The 23,869-nt window shown below is 43.9% G+C and overlaps 1 protein-coding gene and 1 pseudogene across 2 annotated transcripts in view; one reads left to right on the top strand and one right to left on the bottom strand.

Moving 5' to 3' along the window:
* RYBP (RING1 and YY1 binding protein) overlaps window positions 1-23,869 on the top strand; it is an 89,600-nt gene that overhangs the window by 14,244 nt on the left and 51,487 nt on the right. The gene's annotated exons all lie outside the window — the stretch shown is intronic.
* On the bottom strand, window positions 4,346-5,231 carry LOC308250622 (non-histone chromosomal protein HMG-17-like; annotated as a pseudogene). Its single transcript has 2 exons — window positions 5,223-5,231; window positions 4,346-4,605 (listed from the first exon to the last, which is right to left on the bottom strand). The product of its transcript is annotated as a non-histone chromosomal protein HMG-17-like (transcript).

Genomic DNA, 23,869 nt, shown 5'->3' on the forward strand with positions numbered 1-23,869 from the left:
TTGTAAGGATTAAATGAGTGTAGCATACTAGGCATAGGACCTGGCACAGAATACATAGTGTAAGCAGTATTCATTCACCTGTTGGTAATTTTATTGTTATTCCAATAGAGTGTGTATTAGATTAAATGACTGATCATTCTAAAGACATGACTGATTTCTTTTAATATTACTAGTGAATAAACGTAGAATTAGTACAAGAGGTAATCTTTATATTATGACTAGTGAATGGACAGATACTTGAGCACCAGCCATTTGAATATTTTAAGATGATATTCTCCAGTACCATATATTAGCCCAGTATTTTACATTTTGCATGTCCATTTTATATGCACGGACCCACTGTAACACTCAGAATCCCGAGAGAGACTCGTTATTCATCTCACAGGTGAAGAAGCCCGGGCTCAGAAAAGCCTAGTTGATTTAGTTGATTTCACACTCAGTAGAGGAGAAGAAATAGAAAGGTGGCTTACTTGAATGGACACATTATTCACTGCATTCTTTTGATTCTTTCCCTTGCACCTGGGCTGTCTTGGAGAGAGGGCATCCTCCTCCTCCTCCAGGGCCATATGAATTAGAAGAGGGGATGATAATTACCCCGAGATTATTAGCCTAATCAGATCAGCTATGATGTAAAAAGTTAACATATGCCTCTGTAGATTAGTTGGTTTATTTTGCTTGTTGCGATGTTTCTCTTTCTAGAGCAGCCTTGGGCAAATTACGGCCCGTGGACCAGATCTGGCCCGCAGAGCCGAAAGAGCGGAGGGTTCTCTTGCTCTCCCCTCCACTCCTTTACTTTGAATTTATGTTAGTTCACACAAACACTCCATTCATGCTTTTGTTCCGGCCCTCCGGTCCAGTTTAAGAACCCATTGTGGCCCTCGAGTCAAAAAGTTTGCCCACCCCTGTTCTAGAGTGTTTATCATTCTGTCTCTTGGGCTAAATCCTTTCTAATAAAAGAGTAATATGCAAATTAACCATCACTCTACTACACCCACAAGCCACGCCTGCCAGCCACTCCCACCAGCCAATCAGGAGTTAGTATGCAAATTAACCCAACCAAGATGGCTGCAGCCACGGAGTGAACAGAAGGGAGGCTTGGGTTTCCCCAGTGATGGAGGAAGCCAAGCTTTCTGCACACCCTGGCTGGCCCAGGCCTCGCTTAAGGCTACAAAGTTTCAATTATAGAAGATAAATAAATTCCAACAGAAATGGCTGCCACCACGGAGAGAGCAGAAGGCTTGGCTCCACTCCACGCTACAAAGTTTCAATTGTAGAAGATAAATAAACCCCAGATACCAGGGCCTCCGCTTGGGTCACCGAGGGGCGTGGCCGGCCTGCAAACCACCACAGGCCCCTCGCCCAGGCCGCTCCACGCCCCAAGGGAACCCCCACCCTGATCCAGGACACCCTTAAGGGCAAACCGGCCGGCCTCCACCTGTGCACCAGGCCTCTATCCCAACCTATCTAATGAAAGAGTAATATGCAAATTAACCATCACTCCAACACACAAGATGGCTGCCCCCATGTGGTCAAAGATCCTGCCCCCATGTGGACACAAGATGGCCACCACAAGATGGCCAGCAAGGGAGGGCAGTTGGGAGGGAGCAGGCCTGCAAGGGAGGGCAGTTGGGGGTGACCAAGCTGGCAGAGGAGGGAAGTTGGGGACGACCGGGCCTGCAGGGAAGGGCAGTTGTGGGGGACCCAAGCCTGCATGGGAGAGGGATTGGGGGGGACCAGGCCTGCAGGGGAGGGCAGTTAGGGGCAAACAGGCTAGCAGGGGAGCAGTTAGGCATCAATCAGGCTGGCAGGGGAGTGGTTAGGGGGTGATCAGGCTGGCAGGCAGAAGCGGTTAGGGGCAATCAGGAAGGAAGGCAGGCGAGCAGTTGGGAGCCAGAAGTCCTGGATTGTGAGAGGGATATCCGACTGCCCGTTTAGGCCCGATCCTACCAGGCAGTTGGACATCCCTCGAGGGGTCCCAGATTGGAGAGGGTGGAGGCTGGGCTGAGGAAAACACACACACACACACACACACACACACACACACACACACACACCCCGTGCACGATTTCGTGCACTGGACCTCTAGTCCTATATAGTGAAGATATAATATGCAAATGGTCGTTACACCGTGAAGTGTAAGGACCAACCACATAATGACCAGATTACGGATCAGCAGAAGGGTGGGGCAGAGAGCTATAGGAGGGGGCAGGGCAGCAAGCTATGAGGGAGGGTGGGGGGAGCTACAGGAGGGCGGGGCAGTGGGCGGAGAGCTACTGGAGGGCGGCAGCTAGCTACTGGCACACAGATTCGTGTGCAGGGCTGATAGTCCTATATGATAAAGAGCTAATATGCTAATTAGACCAAATAGCAGAATAACTGTCTGGATGACCTTCCGGACGAGGGCCAGCAGAGGCAGCTGGGGCTTTGAGGGCCAAGCCCCTTGCACAAATTTTGTGCATTGGGCCTCTAGTGCATTTGTAATGGGTAATTTTGTATTGGTGCTCAGAATTGGGGAAGTAGGTGGTGTATTCTTTGCCCCTTCTTTTTCTACCTTTTCAGATTTTTTTTCCCCTTTGGCTTCACATTATTTGCCTGAGAATGCAATGCCTCTCTTCTTTTCTACCTAACCTTTACTATAGATCTAGGACTATAAATCCTATACAAAAACCCATCAGAATCTTATGCTAAGAACTGATCACTCCTGATCTTGGTGAATCTTAGCAACATAAAATTCTTCATTGGTGCTTTCTTTATTGAAGGGTTGTGAGGGTTGTGGAATGTAGCTATCCCAATAGAATTTTGGGATGAAGTTTTGTGTAACGCAATCACGTTTCAAATATTTCTGTTTTGGCAGGGGGAATCTCGGTGCCTAGGATTTCTGAAAAGTGTAATTGTACCCAGTCACTGCTACTGCAGTTATATTGTGAATAAAAACTTTAAAAATAACCACATTGTAAGACACTAAATATGTGCAGATAGGTATCTATGCTGAGTTTGGATTTTAAAATGTGCGTTGCAATTAATATTTGAAATTTTCTGAAATTTTGGGAACTAGATGATTTCTATGTCTTCTTTGGTTCTAAAATACTGTGATTTTTGTAGCTTTGGCAATTTATAATAAATAATAAAGTGACCCTTAGCTATCACAGTGCCAAATTGTCTAAAAATACACAGAAAATAATTTATTTGTAATGTCTCACCTCCCAATATATATTCAAAGATATTTATGCATTTCAGAGTATCTGAATAGGAAAGCTTTATCTTTTAAAATGTTTTGGCATTGTAGAGTTTATGTGTAGCTGAACAGTTTCCTTATTTAAGTTATAGTTAATGTTTTTATTTTGCAATCCTTCATGTATGGGTAACATAATCCTTGTGCCTGATATCCCAGTCTTTAAGAAATTCATTGCAGCTGACCAAAATACTAGATTCAGTTAATCTTCTGTTAAGGATGTTTTAGATAAGGGCTTCCTCTTAGAACACCTAGTATGGAAGATGAGGGATCTTTTTTGTTTCGTTTTGTGTGTGTGTGTTTCCAAACTGTATCCAGCTTTATTAAAGATACTTTTCATAAACAATCATGGTATTTCAGGCAGGACATGGGCAGCTGATTGTTCATAGTATACAACAACTTTCAAACTCCCTTCTTCAATGAACTACCAAAATCAGAAAGCCACTGTAAAACCCAATAAAGTCTTCATATGATGCTCTGAACAGGGAAAGTTTAGGGTGAGCGTTGACATTTCACATTGAGCATGTTGTTTAACAACTTTTCACAAGCCTACCCTGACTTTCAGGAAATGAAATGAAATGGCAGAGAATATCAGTCTGCAGACCCACAATCTAAAAAGGAACTGCTGCTCTTTTGAGGAATGCCATCGCAATGGTGACACTGGAAAGTCCAGATTGCCCAAAATACTGGAAACCAATTTTTTTTGGGTCAGGTCCCAATAGGTCTCTGGACTTAAGAGAGCCAAAGTCTATGCTTAAAGTGGAGAGGGAGGAAAGGACATAAAAACAAATTTTAGTTTTCCCACAGGACAAGTGTTTGTGCCAAGATGACTAATGTGTGTCAATATCAAGAGATCCCTCCTCCCAGGAATTAAGAGGAAGTTTCTCAAAAGTAGAAGGGAAAGGTGCTTTCCCTCATGTCAGTCCAGCTTTGGAGACATTCTATTAGTACTATATGTCCTTCCTCCAAAAATAACAATGAAGTGTTCTGTGTGCTAACATAGCTTAAAAAAAAAAGTAAAACAAAGTTCTGCATTTTTATAAAACTTGATAAAAAATAGTATTTCAAACTGTACAGTCACCAGAAATACAGTTCATCAAAAATGCACACACTTCACTTGGCATCTGCAGCACCTTCAGCTTTCTGCACATAGTCTGTTTGGCATCTCCATTTTCTGCAGGGTTATTCCCACCCTTGCCAGCACCAGCTTTCCCCTTTTCCCTTTCTGCACCTTCTCTCCCTTTGCAGGGGCCTTTTAAGGCTTGGGCTCTGGCTCTGGAGGAGCAGGTTTAGCTGATAACCTGGCGGATCTTCTCTGTGGTTTGTCCTTCACCTTGGCTTTATCTCCTTTAGCATACCCTTTCAGCCTTTCTCTTGGGCGTGATGGCGATTGTGGCGGGATGTCCAGGCGGGACGCGGGGATGCAGCAGTGCGTGAGATTTGCTACAGGTGTACTACAGCCCTCGGGATATTACTTTGGCCCTAGCCAGTTTGTTTCAGTGGATAGACTCACAGGGGTCCTCAAACTTTTTAAACAGTGGGCCAGTTCACTGTTCCTCAGACCGTTGGAGGGCCGGACTATAGTTTAAAAAAAACAAACTATGAACAAATTCCTATGCGCACTGCAGGCCCGGGACAAGTTGGCTGCTAAGCAGGACAGGCAGCGTCACCCGGCGGGCCGGATAAATGTCCTCGGCGGGCCGTAGTTTGAGGACGCCTGGAGAGCGTTGGCCTGCAGGCTGAAGGGTCCCAGGTTTGATTCCGTTTAAGGGCACAGACCTTGGTTGCAGCCTCCCGGCCATGGTCAGGGGCATGCGGGAGGCAATCAATCGATGTGTCTCTCTCACATCGGTGTTTCTTTCTCTCCCTCTCCCACTCGCTCTAAAAACGAATGGAAAAAATATCCTCTGGTGAGGATTTAAAAAAAAAAAAATGACTTGGGTCCATCTTTTTTTTTTTTTTGGAAATATTTATATTACTGAAATAGTACTTGGGTCATGCCCCAAGGCAATGTTTGGTTCTAATAGAACAGGTGTATCTTGGACATTTTTCATGCTTAGCATTTTTTAACAACTTTTACTGAGTTAGCTAGGTGCTGTAAGGGTAACGCAGGCCCAGAAGGAACTTCATTAGATAACACGAAGACCTTGGCTGATCTTCATCCATTCCAGTAAGAATGCTTGTAAGGGCCAACATTTAATAGGTGTTGAATAGTGCAGTTACTGTGTTAAATCCATTTCATGCATGGTCTCATTTAACCTAAGGGTCTATGATGTATATGTAGATATATTCCCATTTACAGGTAACAAACAGTCCTAAAGCTCCATTCCTAACCCAAGTTTATATAGCAGAGCTGCCCTGGACTCTGATCTTTCCCAGTGTCACAGTATTGTCTGTTGTTTCTCTTCAGTTTTTTTTCTCTAGTAATGGCACTATCATCAATCTACTGATAGCCACCCAATCTATAGACTCAATCTAGACATCCATTCATAGCAATCACAAAAAGGGACCCTTGCATATTCATGTGTTGCCAAGAAATCTTAAGCATTCTCATCACCAGAAAAAAAATTGATAACTATGTATGATGACATGTTAACTATATACAGTATAGTGATGATCATTTCACAATACTGTATGTATGAATAGTGAATTGTTATGTTGTACACCTGAAACTAATAATTGTAATAATATAATGTATGTCAATGATAACTGCAATATAACATGCCTGGCCGATGAACCAGGAGGTCACATGCCCAGGTTGCTGGCAGGATCCCGGTGTTGGGTGTGGGAAGTGGCTAATCAATGATTCTCATTATTGATGTTTCTCTCTCTCCCTCTCATTCCCTCTCTGAAGTCAGTTTAAAAAATATTCTGAAGCACTGTCTGTTTAAAAAAAGGTGACCTATCAGGAGAACTAAAGAATGCCTTCCTCTGGAATAAATTGCATTCTGTTCTGTGCGTCTGGCTTAAGGTTTTGGAAACAGGTATCTCAAAAAGGTCTGTAAAGCAGTGACTATAGAGCAGCAGTCACCAATCGGTGGTCCATGGACCACTGGTGGTCCATGAGGTCTGAAAGGTTGGTGACCGCTGCTAGAGAGGGCCTTTCAAGACGAAGAATATGGCTTAAGGAGGATAAAATTGGCAAGATCATGAAGTCTGTGTTTTTCTTAGAAATTTTGTAGCTGAGTTAGGACTCATAATGGTTGTTAATTCTCTTAGGAGAGGATTTTCAAGAGGTAGGCTACAGACTTTTTTGAACTGATGAATAATTTAGATAATAGAATTTTATCTGTTATAGAGGCCCGGTACACGAAATTGGTGCATTTAGGGGCAGGGGAGGTGTCCCTCAGCCCCGCCTGCTCCCTCTTGCAGTCTGCCATGGAGACGGGAGAGGCTCCTGACACCGCCACTGTGCTCACCAGCTGTGAGCCCGGCTCAGGGCTTCTGGCTGAGTGGGAGAACACTGACCACAAGAGGGCATTGAGCATCTGGCCCCTGGTGGTCAGTGCATGTCATAGCGACTGGTCGTTCCGCTGTTCGGTCGATTGACATATTAGCCTTTTATTATATAGGATTCTTCAGGAGTGAAGTTCTGGATGGTCTTTCCCTCTCAGCTGGTTCTGTTTTAAAATGAAGTGTTAGGATTGCATGTTAGCATTTTCAGAACTCTGGCCTAATAATGAATTTTATGAGAGAAGATATTTCTCAGGATGAATTGGGATGTTTTGTTAAAAAGAGGATTTGTTACATTAATCACTTACTGGAACATGAACTTTGAGAATAGATAAATTCTCAGTGAAAATAGAGATTAATAGTGAACCTCAAGAGTTGGTTTCTAAATAGATGTTATATGAAAGCTTTTGTGAAGTCAAGCTAGTTTTAAAAAATAGCTACAACCGAAAATGTCCTATACAAAAATAAGTACATTTAGTACATAGCAACCAGGTTGTTCCCTAGATGGGGGAATTTTCACAAAATTTACTTAATCCCAATAGTTAAACCAAGTAATGGTAACTTGGGTCATTTTGAAAGGTGTACATTATTTTTAGAATTTTATTGATAACATGATCATGGAGAATTAGCATAAGGGTATTATTTTGTCTCAGTGACAGTATCATCTTTAAAATGCACTTTTAAGCTTTGCTTTGTTATCACCAGCAGTTTATTTTGCTTCCAGTTGTGATTTTGTCAGGTAAATATGTCCTGATTATCTCTTCCTACTTCCCTCTCCTTTATCCAGGCTCTATAGTTTTGTATGAAATAATGCTTTAGAAGTGAGACTTCTAAAAAAAATATTTTTATTGATTTCAGAGAGGAAGGAAGAGGGAGAGAGAGAGATAGAAACATCAATGATGAGAGAGAGAGTCATTGATTGGCTGCCTCCTGCACGACCCCACTGGGGATCGAGCCCACAACCCGGGCATGTGCCCTTGACCGGAATCGAACCTGGGACCCTTCAGTCTGCAGGCCGATGCTCTATCCACTGAGCCAAATCGGGCAGGGCAATGAGACTTTTTATTAGTAAGTCTTTAGTTACAACTGTCATGTCTATAAAGTGAAATTCAAATTCACAGTAGTTTTTATTGTTCTCCAACTTCTTAGTAATATGCAGTGTCCCATATCTTGGACATTTTTGTGCCATTTTAACTTCTGCTTCTAGTGATAATGAACCAAATTTTCCAGGAAAGTGATAAGAAAGAGCTAAAACTTCTAACTTTGGTTTTATGGCGGCATCCACTACTTAGATTTTCACTTTAAAACTTTTGTCTATATAATAATACATGTATCTGAATTTTAGGAAGTAAGATACAGTATGTTGTTTTCTTGTGTTCTTTATGGTTTATTCTTTCCTTTAAAGAATAGATGTGGACTGATGGATTGTTTTTTTAAAAATCTTTATTGTTGAAAGTATTACATGTGTCCACTTTTCCCCCCATGGACCCCTTCTAGTCCGCCCCTGCCCCAGGCCTTCCCCACCCTATTGTCTGTGTCCATGGGTTATGCATATCCATAAAAGTTCTTTGGTTGATCTCTTCCCACCTACCCGACCCACCCTACCCGTCTTCTCTTTGAGATTTCACAGTCTGTTCCATGCTTCTATGTCTCTGGGTCTATTTTGTTCTACAGTTTATTTTGTTCATTAGATTCTGCATATGAGTGAGATCATGTGATACTTGTCTTTCTCTGACTGGCTTATTTCGCTTAGCATAATACTCTCCACGTCCATCCATGCTGTACCAAAGGGTAAACATTCTATCTTTTTTACTGCTGCATAGTATTTCCATGGTATAAATGTACCACAGCTTTTTTATCCACTCATTTGCTGATGGGCACTTGGGCTGTTTCCAAATCTTAGCTATGGTAAATTGTGCTGCTGTGAACATAGGGGTGCATATATTCTTTCTGATTGGCGTTTCAGGATTCTTAGGTTATAGTCCTAGAAGTGGGATCACTGGGTCAAATGGGAGTTCCATTTTTAATTTTTTGAGAAAACTCCATACTGTGGATTTTTCTTTAATAAGAATCAGGATATGTGTAGCGTGCAGATAAATCAGACTTTTTATAGTTCTGTTCTTGAGTATATAATTTGACCTTTAGTTTAGCAAGTATTTGCATTAAGTTGTGGAGTATTTTTTATTGTATATGAATGAACACATTTTAAATTCTTGCCATGGGCTATTTATATTTAGAATCAGAAACAGCAATCCTGCCGGCCTCTCTTCTGCTGTACAGCAGAAAGCAACATAGCAATGATGAATGCAGAGCAGTTAGCCCAGTTGTTTCCAGTTGTTTTAAGATTTAGAATTTTCTCATCTAACCCTAAAATTTATTTTAATCATTACCTTTGGACCTTTTCATCACTACCACTACCTCCCCAAAACCCAAATCCTGGAATTAAAGAAAAGAAGGCTTCTGGCAAATGAAGATTGATTTACTGTGGTTTTTTTTTTCTTCTTTTCTTTACCTTTTGCTTTTTAAGGTTCAGGGATTCAAAAGTAGTGAAAGAAATCCTACCTCTCCCATTGTCCAGCTGCAAGAAACTGTTAATCGTCATCTGAGGATATTTTTCCAGTGAATTTTTAGAGAGTAGAAGTGAGGAGGAGAGACGGAGAGCGCAAAACATCAATATGAGAGAGACACATTGATTGGTTGCCTCCTGCACATGCCTCGACCAGTGCCGGGATCGAGCCTGCAGCCAAGGTACATGCCCTTGACTGGCATCTTCAGTCCACAGGCCTGCACTCGAGCCACTGAGCCAAACCATCCAGAGCTGCAGGAAAACTGAGACAGTAGGAAGCAGGAAAGAGCTAACTAGGTGACTGACTTTTGAGTAAACTCAGCCTGGTTGTGTCTTTCTTTGCACATGCTTTCTTGTGCTGTCCCTAAAAATGTTTGGCCCAATACCGTGTGGAGATGAGGAAAAGAGTCGGATTACTCTGCTGTAGGGAATAGGAGAAATAGCGTAGTGACCGCAAGTAGGTGAAGTTGTAAACAGGCTGGATTTATGATCTCTTCCCATCATCAGGAAAGCCACTCGATGCCTTGGTGGAACCCTGGCTGAACAGATTGTTTCTAAAGAGACACATGTTATAATTTGTAGGGGGTGTGTATGATGGTATTCATGGTATCTATAATAATAAAGGCGTAATATGCTAATTAGACTGGATAGCTGAACGACCTTTTGGGCAGTCCTTCCAGATGACCATCTGGATGAATCCGGGGCTGCAAGTGCCAAGCCCCTTGCACGAATTTCATTCATTGGGCTTCTAGTTGATAATAAATTTACAGCTAAAATGTTAGGCTCTATGATAATAACTAGGAATGAAGATACAGCATTTTGAAAATATCTCCTATATAATAAGAGAGGAATATGCTAATTAGTAACGACTGATCGAGTAACGACCGGATCGTGGATCTGCAGGAGGATGGGGCAGAGAACTACAAACGGGTGGTGGAGAGCTACAGGAGGGGGCAGGGCAGCAAGCTATGAATGGGGAGGCGGGGGAGAGCAGGGTGGCAGCGACCTACTGGTACACGGATTTGTGCGCAGGGCTACTAGTTTCTCTATAAAAATATGCTCTATTTTGTAGCATTTCTAGAATACATCATAAATAATTATAAACAACTAGATTTTATCTTGATTTTAAAAGGTGATAAACAGTAACCCTTATAAAATAAATCTTGTGCACTAGTGTATAGTTTCTGTATTTCTGTAGTGATCACTTCTGTCACCTCTAAAACATTTCTCTTCCTCTTAGTCATTCCTTTTATGTCCTCAGGCAACATTGTTCTGCTTTGTCACTATAGGTTAGTTTGCGTTGTCTTTAATCCTGTCTAATAAAGGGGTATGCTAATTGACCCTCATGCCTTTGCAAAGATGGCCGCACCCACAGCCGATAAGGAGGGAATATGCTAATTGGCTGCCCCGCCCTCAAAGATGGCTGCGCCACAGCCAATAAGGAGAAAATACGCTAATTGACTGCCACGCCCTCAGAGAGGTGGTGCCCACAGCCACAAGATGGTGGCACCCAGTCCCCTCAGCCTTACTGGGGCTGCAGGTGCACAGCAAGGCGGGGCGGGCCCGGCTGCTCCGTGCACCTGCCTCCCGAGTCCCCCAGTCCCCTCAGCCCCCCAGCTGCCAAGGGCCAGCCCAGGGCGCAGGCCAGCTTGGGATGGCGGCTGCCCAGCTGCCCAGGGCCGCCCGAGGCTCATGTAACCAGGGACGGCCGAGGCTTGTGCTGCCAGCAGCGTCAGCAGCAGAGGTGTGATGGGGTGTCGCCTTCCTCTGATCACCAGGTCACCTCCCACCCCTGAGGGCTCCCGGACTGTGAGAGGGGGCAGGCTGGGCTGAGAGACCACCCCTCCAGTGCATGAATTTTCATGCACCGGGCCTCTAGTTTTATAGAAATGTAATCATGTATGTATTATTCTGGGGGGTGGGTCTATTGTCTTGCATTCAGCCTGCTCATGAGATTCATCCATGTACATCCCTTTTTATTGCTGAATAATATTTTATTGTGTGCATATTCTGCTGTTTATCCATTCACCCTTTGGCAGACATTTGAGTTTCCATGTTCTGGCTGTTCTAAAGCTGCTTTGTCAATTCCTGAACACCTCTCTGTGGACATATGCTCTCATTTCTCATGGTTAAAGATCTAGGAGGGAATCAGTGGGTAAGTTTTAACTTAACTGCCAAACTGTTTTTAAAGTAACTAGAGGCCCAGTGCACGAATTCGTGCATGGGTGGGGTCCGGCCAGCTCAGCCCCAATCAGGGTGGATTGGGGCTGGACCTGTCAGGAGGAGGAGACGGCAGGAGGTTGGCTGGCCAGTCTGCCCTGATCAGGGCCCAATCAGGGCTGGGCCAGCTGGGGGCAGGGTGGCCGATTTGGGGTGGGGCCAGCTGTGGGGAGGGGCTGTGGTGAGTCGGCTGGCCCCACCCCCGAATGGGGTTGGGGAGCCAATTGGGAGTCAGTGGCCAGGGGAGGGGGCATGGGGGTTGGCTGGCCAACCCCACCCCCGATTGGTGTATGTGGGGCCGATTGGGGGTGGAGCTGGCGGGGGGGAGGGGCTGCAGGCTGATTGGGGTGGTGAGGGTCGATTAGGGGTGGGGCTGGCCATGGGGAGGGGCTTCAGGCGGTGGGTGGGCTGGCCCTGCCCCTGATTGGGGTGGGGGGACAATCTGGGGTGGGGCCAAGTGGGGGTAGTGGCTGCAGGAGGTTGGGGTAGGGAGGCGATCAGGGGTGGGGCCGGCTGGAGGGAGGCCGCTGCAGGCCATTTGGGGTGGTGGGGGCACATTGGGGGTGGGGCAAGCCAGGGGGAGGGGCTGCAGGAGGTTGGCTGGAAGGCCCCACCCCCCATCGGGTGGTTCTCTGGACGTAGTGGGTGTCATAGCAACCGGTCGTTTAGGTCGTTATGGCATTCTGGTCACTGGCTTTTTATATATATACTAGAGGCCTGATGCATGAAGATTCGTGCAAGAATGGGCCTTCCTTCCCCTGGCTGCCGGCAGCGCCTTCGCTCTGGCCAGAGCTGCCTTTCCGCCTTCCCATGCTGCCCAGAGGCCCTGAGTGGCTGGGGTGGTGCGGATTGCCTGGCAAGCATCCCACCCCGCCCCCAGCTGCTTGGGGCCTGTGTATGCAAACTAACCTTCCATCTTTGTTGGGTTAATTTGCATACTCGCTCCTGATTGGTGGGCATAGCGAAGGTATGGTCAATTAGCATGTTACTCTTTTATTAGGTAGATAGATTGTATCTTTGCTAAGAGTTCTGATTGTTTCGCATCCTAGCTAGCCTTGATATGGTTAGTCTTTTTCATTTTAGACCAGGGGTCCTCAAACTGCGGCCCGCCGAGGACATTTATCTGGCCCGCTGGGTGCCACTGCCTGTCCTGCTTAGCAGCTGACTCGTCTCAGGCCCGCAGTGCACATAGGAATTTGTTCATAGTTTTTTTTTTTTTTTTTTTTAAACTATAGTTCGGTCCTCCAATGGTCTGAGGGACAGTGAACTGGCCCCCTGTTTAAAAAGTTTGAGGACCCCTGTTTTAGACTGATAGCGGGTATCTAATGGTAGCTCTTTATTGTTTTAATTTGTGTTTCCTAATAACTAAATTATGCTGACATGTTTTCATGCGCTTATTTACCATCTGATCTTTTTTCTTTTTTTTGCTTACTCCACCTTTTTTGTATATTTTCCTTTTAAGTTATTTTCTTTTCGTAGTTTTTACAAGCCATTTTTAAATTTCATTGTTTAATTTATTGAATTGTGAGGGCTCATTTTTCTGGATTGAGGTATATGTTTTCAAAGTCTTTTGAAGAGCAGACTTACTAATTTTGATGAAGCCCAATTATTTTTTTAAATAAGTTTCACTTTTTGTGTCATATTTAAGAAATCTTTGCCAAATTCAACATTACTAAGGTTTTCTCCATCTTTACTTCAGTTTTATAGTTTTACCTCCTACAGTTCTTTAGTCTATTTTGAGTTAATACCTGTATACCAATTTGTAAGGGTGAGACAATTTTTTATTACTTTCGGCTATTTAGGTGTTCCAGCACCATTTATTGAAAAGATGATTCTCTCCTCACTGAGTTGCCTTGGCATTTCTTTTGAAAATTGATGAAACTGTATGTCATTCTGTTTCTAGACTGTTTTTTTCTATTGACCTATTTGTCTTTTTTTACATGGGTACTACTATCTTAATGTAGATTTATAATGTCTTGAAAAATCAGAGAGTATAACACTTGTAACTTTGTTCATTCTCAAAGTTATTTTGGCAATTCTAGATCCTTTGCGTTTCTATGTAAATTTTAGAATCATCTTGTCAATTTGTGCAAAAAGCCTGCTATAATTTTTATTGGGATGTATTGAATCTGTAGATAAACTTGGGGTAAACTGACATTTCAACAATATTGAATTCAGTATTCTAATCCCTGAACATGGTATAGCTCTCCATTTATGTAAGTCTTCTCTCAGTATTGTTTTTGTGGTTTTCAAGCCTTGCATATCGTCTATAAAATTTATCACAAAGTGCTTAACACTTTTTATGCTAAGTAAATGTTACTGCTTTAAGTTTCACAATTTCTGGTTGTAGCTGATGTATAGAAATCGTTAATTTTGTATACTGCAACTTTGCTAAACTTAGCTATTCTAAGTAGGTGTTTTTTTCTTTGTAGTTTTTCTCATAGATGATTTTGTATGTGAATGAAGGTAGTTTTACTTTTCTAATTTGAATGCTTTTCTTTTTTTTTACTTGCCTATTGCACTGGCTAACACTTTCATTATGGTGTTGAATGGAAGTTGTAAGAGTGAACATCCTTATGTTTCTGATTTTTAAGGGAGGGTTTACTATTAAGTATGGTATAAGCCAGTGGTCGGCAAACTCATTAGTCAACAGAGCCAAATATCAACAGTACAATGATTGAAATTTATTTTGAGAGCCGAAAACCAACTTCTGCGCATGGGCCACGAAGTTTCAATCGCACTGTATGTGTGCGCCCTCACGTGGTATTTTTTGGAAGAACCACACTCAAGGGGCCAAAGAGCCACATGTGGCTCGCGAGCCGCAGTTTGCCGACCACTGGTATAAGCTATAGGGTGTTTTTTGTTGTTTGTTTTGTTTTGTTTTTGGTAGATTTGAGGAAGTTTCTTTCTATCCTGGTTTGCTGATACTTTATATTAAGGAATAGATGTTGGACTTGGTTAAATACATTTTTCATCCTACATTAAGATAATTTTATGGTTTTTCATATTAAATGCTGAATTACATTGGTTGATTTTTAGAATTATAAACCAATCTGGTATTTCTGGGGTAAATCTCACTTTGTCATGATGTATTCTCATAGCAGTAATCCATGTTGGATATGTTTGGTAGAATTCACCAGTGGGGCCATCTGGCCCTAGATAGATTTTAACTATAAATTAAACTTCTTTAAAATGTACAGGAATACTCAAATTACTCTTTTCTTTTTGAGTGAACTTTGGCAGTTTGTGCTTCTCAAAGAATATAGGACTTTGACCATTCATTGAAATAAAGTTATTCTTAATATGCTCATATCATCCTTTTCAGCATCTATAGAAATGTCACCTCTCTTATTTCTCAATGATAATTTATTTCTTCTCTTTTTCCTGGTGAGTTTGGCTTACTAGGATTTTATTGATCTCAACAAGCTTTTGATTTCACTGAGTTTTCTTTGTTTCCCCTTTGTATTTTATTGATTTCTTGTCTGATCTTTACTATTTACTTTCTTTTGCTTAAATGTTATTCTTCTCTCCATAGTTTCTTAAGGTATAAATTGAGGGCACTGATTTGGGAACCTTGTTTTTCAGGTTATGTATTTGGTAATTTCCCTCTCAAGTACTACTTTTGTTACAACCCATAAAGTTAAGTAATTTTGTGTTTTCATTTTCATTCAATTCAAAATACATCCTAATTTTCCCTTTAATTTTTGTTTGACTCATACATTACAGTCATGTGCTGCCTAATGACCAGGATTCAGTCTGAGAAATGTGTCTGGTGATTCCTTTGTTATGCAAACATCATAGAGTGCACTTACCCAAACCTAAGTGGTGTCGCTACTTCTGTAACTGTGTACACTGTTATGCAACTGGCAGTGGAGTAGGTGTGTTGATACCAGCATCGCCAAAAAACACATGCGTAATGTGTTGGGCTGCAACATTAAGACTCCTGTGACATCACTAGGCGATAGGAATTTGCAGCTCTCTTACAGTCTTATGGGATCACCATCATATATGTGGCCTGACTTTGACCAAGATGTCATTATATGGTGCATGACTGTATTTAGAATTATGTTACTTAGTTTCAGAGTATGTGTGGATTTTCCAGATAACTTTCTGTTTTGACATCTAATTTTAATTATGTCAGTTTTGTTATTAGGTGCATAAACATTTAGAATTCCTCAGTGGAGTCTTTCGTCACTATGAAATGTCCCTGGTAATTTTATTGCTCTGATATCTACTTTGTCATAAAATGAAATAGCCACTCCAGCTTTTTTTGCTTGTTTGTTTGACTTGGGTTAGCATGGCTTACCTTTTCCCATTTTTTGTGTCTATGTTTGAAATGGGTGTCTTATATAGTATAGTTTACATAAATTACAGATAGTTGGATTTTGTTTTTTCTCATCATAATCTTTGCATTTAAATTGTGGTAGGACTATTTACATTTAATGTGATTACTGATATGATTGGTTTTAAATCTACTCTTTTGCCATTTTCTATTTTTCCCTCCCATTCTTTGTTCCCTCTTTTCTGCTTTCTTTTGGATTGAGTAATTTTTTAAATCCCATATATGTTTTTTCTTAACTTCTTAGCTGTAACTCTTGGTTGTCTTAGTTGCTTTTGTATACATCTTTAACTTACCACAATTTTCCTTCAAGTGATATTCTACTTCTTTACATATAGCATAAGAACCTTACAGTAGTATACTGCACCTTTCCTACACCAAGCCTTTACAAAATTTTAAGAACGTTTTTATTGATTTTTAGAGGGGAAGGGAGAGAGAGAGAAATAGACAGATCACTGATTGGCTGCCTCCAGCACGCCCCTACTGAGGATTGAGCCCGCAACCAGGGCATGTGCCCTGACCGGAGTCTTGGTTCCTGGGTGGATTCTCAGCCTCTGAAACCCTTGGCGGAGCTACACCAAAGGCTTTGTGGTATTATTGGCATGTACTGACTCACACACATGTTGTAGCCCCCCACAAATTAACTTTTCCTTTAAGTAATCAATTATCTTTTAAAGGGATTTCAAAATATAATGGAAGAAGTCTTATATTTTCCCACATATTTACTTGCCATTTTTGGTGTTCTTCATTCCTTTGTTGTGGATCCAGATTTCCCTGCGGTAGGTGATTATTTTGTGTCTGTGTTTTATGTCTAACAAGTTTTTATTTTGCTTTTCAGTTAACAGCTTTATTAAGATACAATTCACATATTATTTAGTTCATCTATTTAGAGTGTGTAATTCACTGATGTTTTGTGTATTCAGAATTGTGACATCACCACATTCCATCAACCCAAAAGAAATCCATACTTTTTAGCTGTGGTCCTCAAGGTACTCCAACTCCTTCCCCACATACCCATCCCCAGTCCTAAGAAACCACTAATATAATTTTTGTCTCTAAAGATCCGCCTATTCTGGCTATTCCATAGAAATGGAATCATAATATGTAGTCTTTTGTGATTGGCTTCTTTCACTAGTGTAATGTTTCCAAGTCTATGATTTGGTTTGCTTGGTAAGTAAACAACTTATTTGATACAAGAGGCCTTGGGTGTGAACTTGCTTTCTCTTGATATATTTCTGTTTTTCTTCCCACCTAATTCTCTCAGTGGGAAGTAGGTGTGTGTGGGTGCTTTGGCAGAAGTGGAATGCTTTACTTGTCTTTATCCTTTTTGAAGCTTATCTGATTGGTTGTACATTTCTATGCACTTGAAGCTGGTTATATGAGGTTCTCAGAAGGTTCTTAGAAGTGCATGATGAAACAGGAGTTTTTCAATGAAAAGTTGAAATGTTAAAATATTTTAGAGAAAATACTTAAAAAAATTGAGAATTTTTAAAAAGTCTGATTTATTGAGGTATTTAAATAGAGTAAAATTACCCTTTTCAGTATGCAGGTCTGTGAATTTTGGTGAACTAAGTTTTGTAATTACAATGAAGAAAAATAATATTTTTATTGTCCTAAAAAGTGCCATTTTGCTTTCTGAGCAGCAGTGTAGGAATTCTAATTTCTGTGCAGCCTCCTCAGTATTTGGTATTGCCAGTTGTTTTGCATTTAAAAGCCAGTCTAGTAGATGGTATCCCATTGTAATTTTAATTGGCATTTCCCTAATGACTAATAATAATCGTCTTTTCATGTGCTTATATAAGTCATCCATATATCTTTTTGTTGAAGTGACTTCAAATTGGCCCATTTTTAAATTCTGTTCTTTATTATTGAGCTCCTAGAGTTTAGCATATGTTCTGATAATAGTTCTTTATCAGATGTATTTTGTAAATGTTTTCTTCTAGTCTGGCTTTTCTTCAGTGTCTTTCAGGGGTGTGGAGAATTGGAGGAAGGTGGTCAAAAGGTATAACCTTTTAGTTATCCTATATAATAAAAGGCTAATATGCAAATAGACCGAATGGTAGAACAACTGGAACAACTGAACAACTGGCTGTTATGACATGTGCAGACCACCAGGGGGCGTGTACAGAACATGGCGGGCGTTGGCCAAGGTGGGATGGTGGAGCAGGTAAGTGGGGGCACCCAGACCAAGGCGGGGCGCTGGTTGCTGCCATTGGGACAAGCCTCTGGTGGTTACTGAAAAATGCTTCGCTCCTATGTGCTGTGGTCCCGCCCGACGCTCGCACCTGCTGCTGGTGCCTGGTGCAGGTTCCAATCACTTGGTGCCATCAGTGGGTGTGAGTGGTGGCTGCCAGCCCTAATCATCCCTGAGGGCTTCTCCGCCTCCCCCTGCTCTTGAGGGGTGATTGGGGCAGCAGCCGCCACTTGCACCCGCTGACTGCACCGGCCCTGCTCGCACCTGCAGTTGGCACCGCCCCCCCAGTTGCTCGGCGGCGGCGTCAGCAGGTGCAAGCGTTGTCAGCACGTGGGAGCGGGGCTTCAGATAGACAGTACCAGGGGCCGTGGTGGGAGGGGCCGAGACCTGCCCCTGTGCCTACCGTGGCCTCGCCACCCACAGTTCCTTTCAAGGTGCACGAATTCGCACACTGGGCCCATCTATACTAATAAAAGGGTAATATGCTAATTAGACTGGGTGACCAGACATCTCCCTGGCCTCTGCTCAAGGAGGGGCTGGGAGTCTGGGTCACTGGGGGCGGGGGTGTGTGGCCAGCCTGAAAATGGCCCTTAGCCCCTTATCCAGGCTGGCCACACCTCCATGGGGTGAGGGTCCCCACTGGGGAGCTTGGCCAGCCTGCAAACAGCCATCAGCCCCTCACCCAGGCTGGCCAAGCACCCCAATGGGGACCCTCACCCTGAAGGGGTGTGGCCAGCCTGAAAACGGCCCCCAGCCCCTTACCCAGGCTGGCCAGGCACCTCAGCGGGACCCCCTACCCTGAAGCGGGTGTGGCCATCCTGCAAACAGCCCTCAGCCCCTCACCCAGACTGGCCATGCTCCCATGGGGTGAGGGTCCCCGCTGGGAGGCCTGGCCAGCCTGCAAACAGCCCTCAGCCCCTCAACCCAGGCTGGCCAGGCACCTCAGCGGGACCCCCTACCCTGAAGAGGGTGTGGCCAGCTTGAAAACAGCCCTCAGCCCCTCACCCAGGCTGGCCACTCCCCCCAGTGGGGAACCCTCACCCCATAGGGTCATGGCTGGCCTGCAAACCACCACAGGCCCCTCGCCCAGGCTGCCCCATGCCCCAAGGGAACCCCCACCCCGATCCGGGACACTATTCAGGGCAAACCAGCCAGCCCCCACCTGTGCACCAGGCCTCTATCTATACTAATAAAAAGGGTAATATGCTAATTAGATTGGGAGACCTTCCAGGAAATCTTCCGGACATTCTTCTGGACAAAGCCATGGTGGCGGGGCCGAAGTAGAGGTGGTTAGAGGCCAAGAGGGGAGGGCAGTTGGGGGTGAACAGGCCGGTGGAGGGGGGCAGTTGGGGGTGAGCAGACCAGCAGGGGGGCCAGTTGGGAGTGAGCAGGCTGTTAGTGGGGTCAGTTTGGGGGTGATCAGGACAGCGGGGGCAGTTGGGGGTGAGCAGGCAAGCAGGGGGGGGCAGTTGGGGGTGAGCAGGCCAGTGGGGAGGACAGGTGGAGGCAAGCAGGCCAGCAGGGGGGGGGCAGTTGGGCAAGCAGGCCGGCTTGGGGGGCAGTTGGGGGTGAGCACGCTGGCACGGGGGGCAGTTGGGGGTGATCAGGCTGGAGGGGGGGCACTTGTGGGGGGGCATTTGGGGCGAGCAGGCTGGCAGGCAGAGTGGTTAGGGGCAATCAATCAAGCAGGCAGGCAGGTGAGTGGTTAGGAGCCAGCAGTCCCAGATTGTGAGAGGGATGTCCGACTGCCGGTTTAGGCCCAATCCCTGTAAATCGGCAGTAGGACATCCTTCGAGGGGTCCCAGATTGGAGAGGGTGCAGGCCGGGCTGAGGGACAGCCCCCCACACAACCGCCCTGTGCATGAATTTCGTGCACCGTGCCACTAGTAAGGAATAAGATATGAGAATATTTTGAAAAGTAAATTAGCTTCAATATTAACACTTCTAGAGAATTGGGGTTTTTAAGTTTTTGCTTTGCTTTGCTTGGCTGGTGTTGCTCAGTGGTTTGGGTGTCAATCTATGAACCAGGAAGTCACGGTTCGATTCCCAGTCAGGACACATACCCGGGTTTCAGGCTCGATTGCAGGAGCAGCCGATCAATAATTCTCTCTCATCACTGATGTTTCTATTTCTCTCTCCTTCTCCCTTCCTCTCTGAAATCAATTTTTTAAAAGTTTTCACTTTTAACAGCGTGTTAAATAATTTATTGTACAATTCTCCTATCAGATAATTCAGTGAGTTTTAGTGAACTTACACAGTTATACAATCACTAGAGGCCCAGTGCATGAAATTCGTGCAGGGGGGGGGGGTGTCCCTCAGCCCAGCCTGCACCCTCTCCAATCTGGGATCCCTCTCACAATCCAGGACTGCTGGCTCCCAACTGCTCGCCTACCTGCCTTCCTGATTGCCCCTAACCGCTTCTGCCTGCCAGCCTGATCACCCCCTAACCACTCCCCTGCCAGCCTGATTGATGCCTAACTGCTCCCCTGCCAGCCCGATTGCCCCTAACTGCCCTTCCCTGCAGGCCTGGTCCCCCCCAACTGCTCTCCCCTGCAGGCCTGGGTCCCCCCCTCAACTGCCCTCTCCTGCAGGCTTGATCGCCCCCAACTGCCCTCCCCTGCTGGCCATCTTGTGGTGGCCATCTTGTGTCCACATGGGGGCAGCCATCTTGTGTGTTGGGGTGACAGTCAATTTGCATATTACTCTTTTATTAGACAGGATTATTAGATAGGATCATAATACCATAGCCCAGTGTAGAACCCAACACCTCAAAAATTTCCTTTGTGCCTGTTTGCAGTCAGTTCTCACTCTTCGGGCAACCAACCCTCGATCTCCGTGTAGTCTCTAGGAATTTCATGTCAGTGGGATCATTCGGTGGATAGTCTTTGTGTCTGGCTTCTCTCAGTTAACATGACTGTTTTTGCGGTCCGTCCACCTTGTTACATTATTTCTGTGTAGTGTTTCCTTGCATGGGTAAACCACATTTTCTGTATTTACCTGTTAGTGGATTAAGATTGTTTCTAATTTGTGGGTGTGATGAATAATGCTGCTGTAAACATTTGTGTGGCACATGTGTTCTTAAGTAGATAACATAGGTGTGGATTGCTGATTTATATGGTTAACTGTGTAAAAAAAGTCAAACTGTTTCCAAAGTGGTTTTATGACTTTATATTAACCACCAGCAATATCTGAGGGTTCCTCACCAACACCTGGCATTGTCTTTGTGGTACAGCCCTGTTGGTGGGTATATTGTGGAACCTCTTTGTGGCTGTAATTTGCATTTCTCAAGTGACGAATGATGTCAAGCATCTCTTGTGCTTATTAGCCATCTGTATATCTTTAGTCAATTGTTCATTATTTTATCTATTTTTAAAATTGGGTTGTCTGTCTTTTAAGAGTTGCAAGAGTTCCTTCTATATTCTGGTATATGCCCTTTATCAAGTATATGTCTTTTAATTTTCTTACTGATGTGTTTTGAAGAGCAAAAGTTTTACATTTTGATAAACTTCAATTTATCCTTTTGTTCTTATAAAAGAAATTTTTTTTAAGAAGGCTGCTGTACCAGTGAGAGAATGATGTATATGTCTTATGAGCTGAGCCTTTATTAGTCTGTTTCTAAAATGTTATTGGGTTACTGCCTTAATTCTTGTGTTTTAGTGTTCTTACCTCCCAAATGAAAAAACAGGTAATAGTATCTCTCTCTTTTTTTTTTTGTCCCCAAACTTCTGAATGTATTATAAATCTTGTGTGAAATGTTTTGGTTTTCATCATATTACTTTATATTGAAAAAGCAAGAAATACTTTCATCAGACCTGTTCAGGACATTTTCTTGAAGAGCAAGTAATAAAGTTGATTGAGATGCAATGTGTTTGTGTGTGTGTGTGCATGTGTGTGTGAGAAAGCTAACACGGAGTGCCGTCAGATCATTATGAGAAATTCAGGCTAGTTGGGAACAAGTATCTCTATTGGAGCTCTGTTGTCCTCATTCTGTTTAGAACTCGGAGGAGAAGAATAAAAAGACCAATTTTTTCTTTTGTAGCTTTTTAATGTAGATTTGATTGTTGCAGCAAACTTTTTAAAAATTGCCATCTAGAGGTCAATTACAGCACTAATTTTGGCTTGAGAGATGTCAAAAATATTTTTAATATATATTTTTTATTGATTTCAGAGAGGGAGACGGAGAAATAGAAACATTAATGATGAGAGAGAATCATTGGTCGGCTGCCTCCTGCACTCCCCTCACTGGGGATCCTGCCCGCAACCCAGGCGTGTGCCCTGACTGGGAATTGAACCATAACCTCCTGGTTCATAGGTGCATGTTAACCACTGAGCGATACTGGCAGGGCGAGAGATGTCAAAATTTTGTGATAATTTTTCCTCCCTTCATACCTATATATCTCAATTCTGTCTTTATTTGTCATTGGCTCACTATTACTAGACTAGAAACGCGGTGCACAAAATTCGTGCATGGTGTGGGGGGGTCCCCTCAGCCCAGCCTGTACCCTCTCCAGTCCGGGACTCCTTGGGGGAATGTCCGACTACCCCCCTCTGCCGGCCTGATCGCCCCTCACTGCCTCTGCGTGCCGGCCTGGGTTGTCCTCAACTGTCCTGTCGCCCCCTCCCCCACCGGCCTATTCGCCCCTAACTGCGCGCCCCCCCCCGCCCCCCGCCAGCCTGGTTGTCCCACACAGCCTGCTGTTCAGTCATCCCTCACCCCCCTGCCAGCCTGGTTGTAGGCAGCCATCTTGTGAGGGTGTGAGGGTTAATTTGCATATTACCTCTTTATTATATAGAATTATCAAAGTGCAAGGTAGATCTTGAGTAAAACTTTCAAAAAAATGGAGAAACTCTGATAAAGGAAGGAATGCCAACTGGACACTTAATTATGGCATCAGGGTTAGATTTCTTACCCAGTCATCTTTGTATGCAAAAGGCAGCACAGTGATAACAGTTAATTGAATGTGAGCATCTAAGGTGGGTACACGTTACGAGATGGAGAGCCCCCCCGCCCCCATAAGCTTAACCCTGCTCTGCAGCAGCCATCTTTTATGAGTCTCACCTGTGCAGTACAGTCCTGGCTCTAGGGCAGTGTGCAGCCATGTATGGACTGCAGGCCAACTCAGTGACTGATCAGGAGGGTCAGAAAGTAGAGGGGCCTGAGGTCAGCTCTCAGATAAGACACAATGGCGTGGACTAAGTAGTGTAAACTTCCTAATTCATGTGCGTGTTGTGTCCTGCAGAAGCTCCAACTGTTTCTTACTAAGAAGTCAAAGGACATATCTAAACTTGGTGACAAGATTGGGGCTGCGGGGGGCTGGTAAGAGGAATTGTGGTGTTGCTTCACTGAAAAGCTTCTTACGTGAGAGAATTCTGTGAGGGAGAAAGTGTGTGTGGCATGTGGCATTCCCATCAGAGAATAGCTGTGCCTTTTTGTAAGGTGTCTCCTTTGTTCTTCATCGAACACAATTATCTGGAGGCTTCTAGCATGGGAACGCCTGCTTGTGCAGACATTTTACTTCATACAGTGTTTTTATTTTTATTTTTAGTTTTGTTTTTACATCATAGCTGGAAACGAAAATATGGGAAACTGTTGTAATATGCATGCTATAATCTTTTTTTTTTTTTTTTTTTTAAATATATTTTATTGACTTTTTACAGAGAGGAAGGGAGAGGGAGAGAGAGTTAGAAACATCAATGAGAGAGAAACACCAATCAGCTGCCTCCTGCACATCTCCTACTGGGGATGTGCCCGCAACCAAGGTACATGCCCCTGACCAGAATCGAACCCGGGACCCTTGAGTCCACAGGCAGACGCTCTATCCACTGAGCCAAACCAGCCAGGGCCATGCTATAATCTTTTAAACA

The sequence above is a fragment of the Plecotus auritus genome, assembly GCF_963455305.1.
Source record: "Plecotus auritus genome assembly, chromosome: 6".
Classification (NCBI taxonomy): Eukaryota; Metazoa; Chordata; class Mammalia; order Chiroptera; family Vespertilionidae; genus Plecotus; species Plecotus auritus.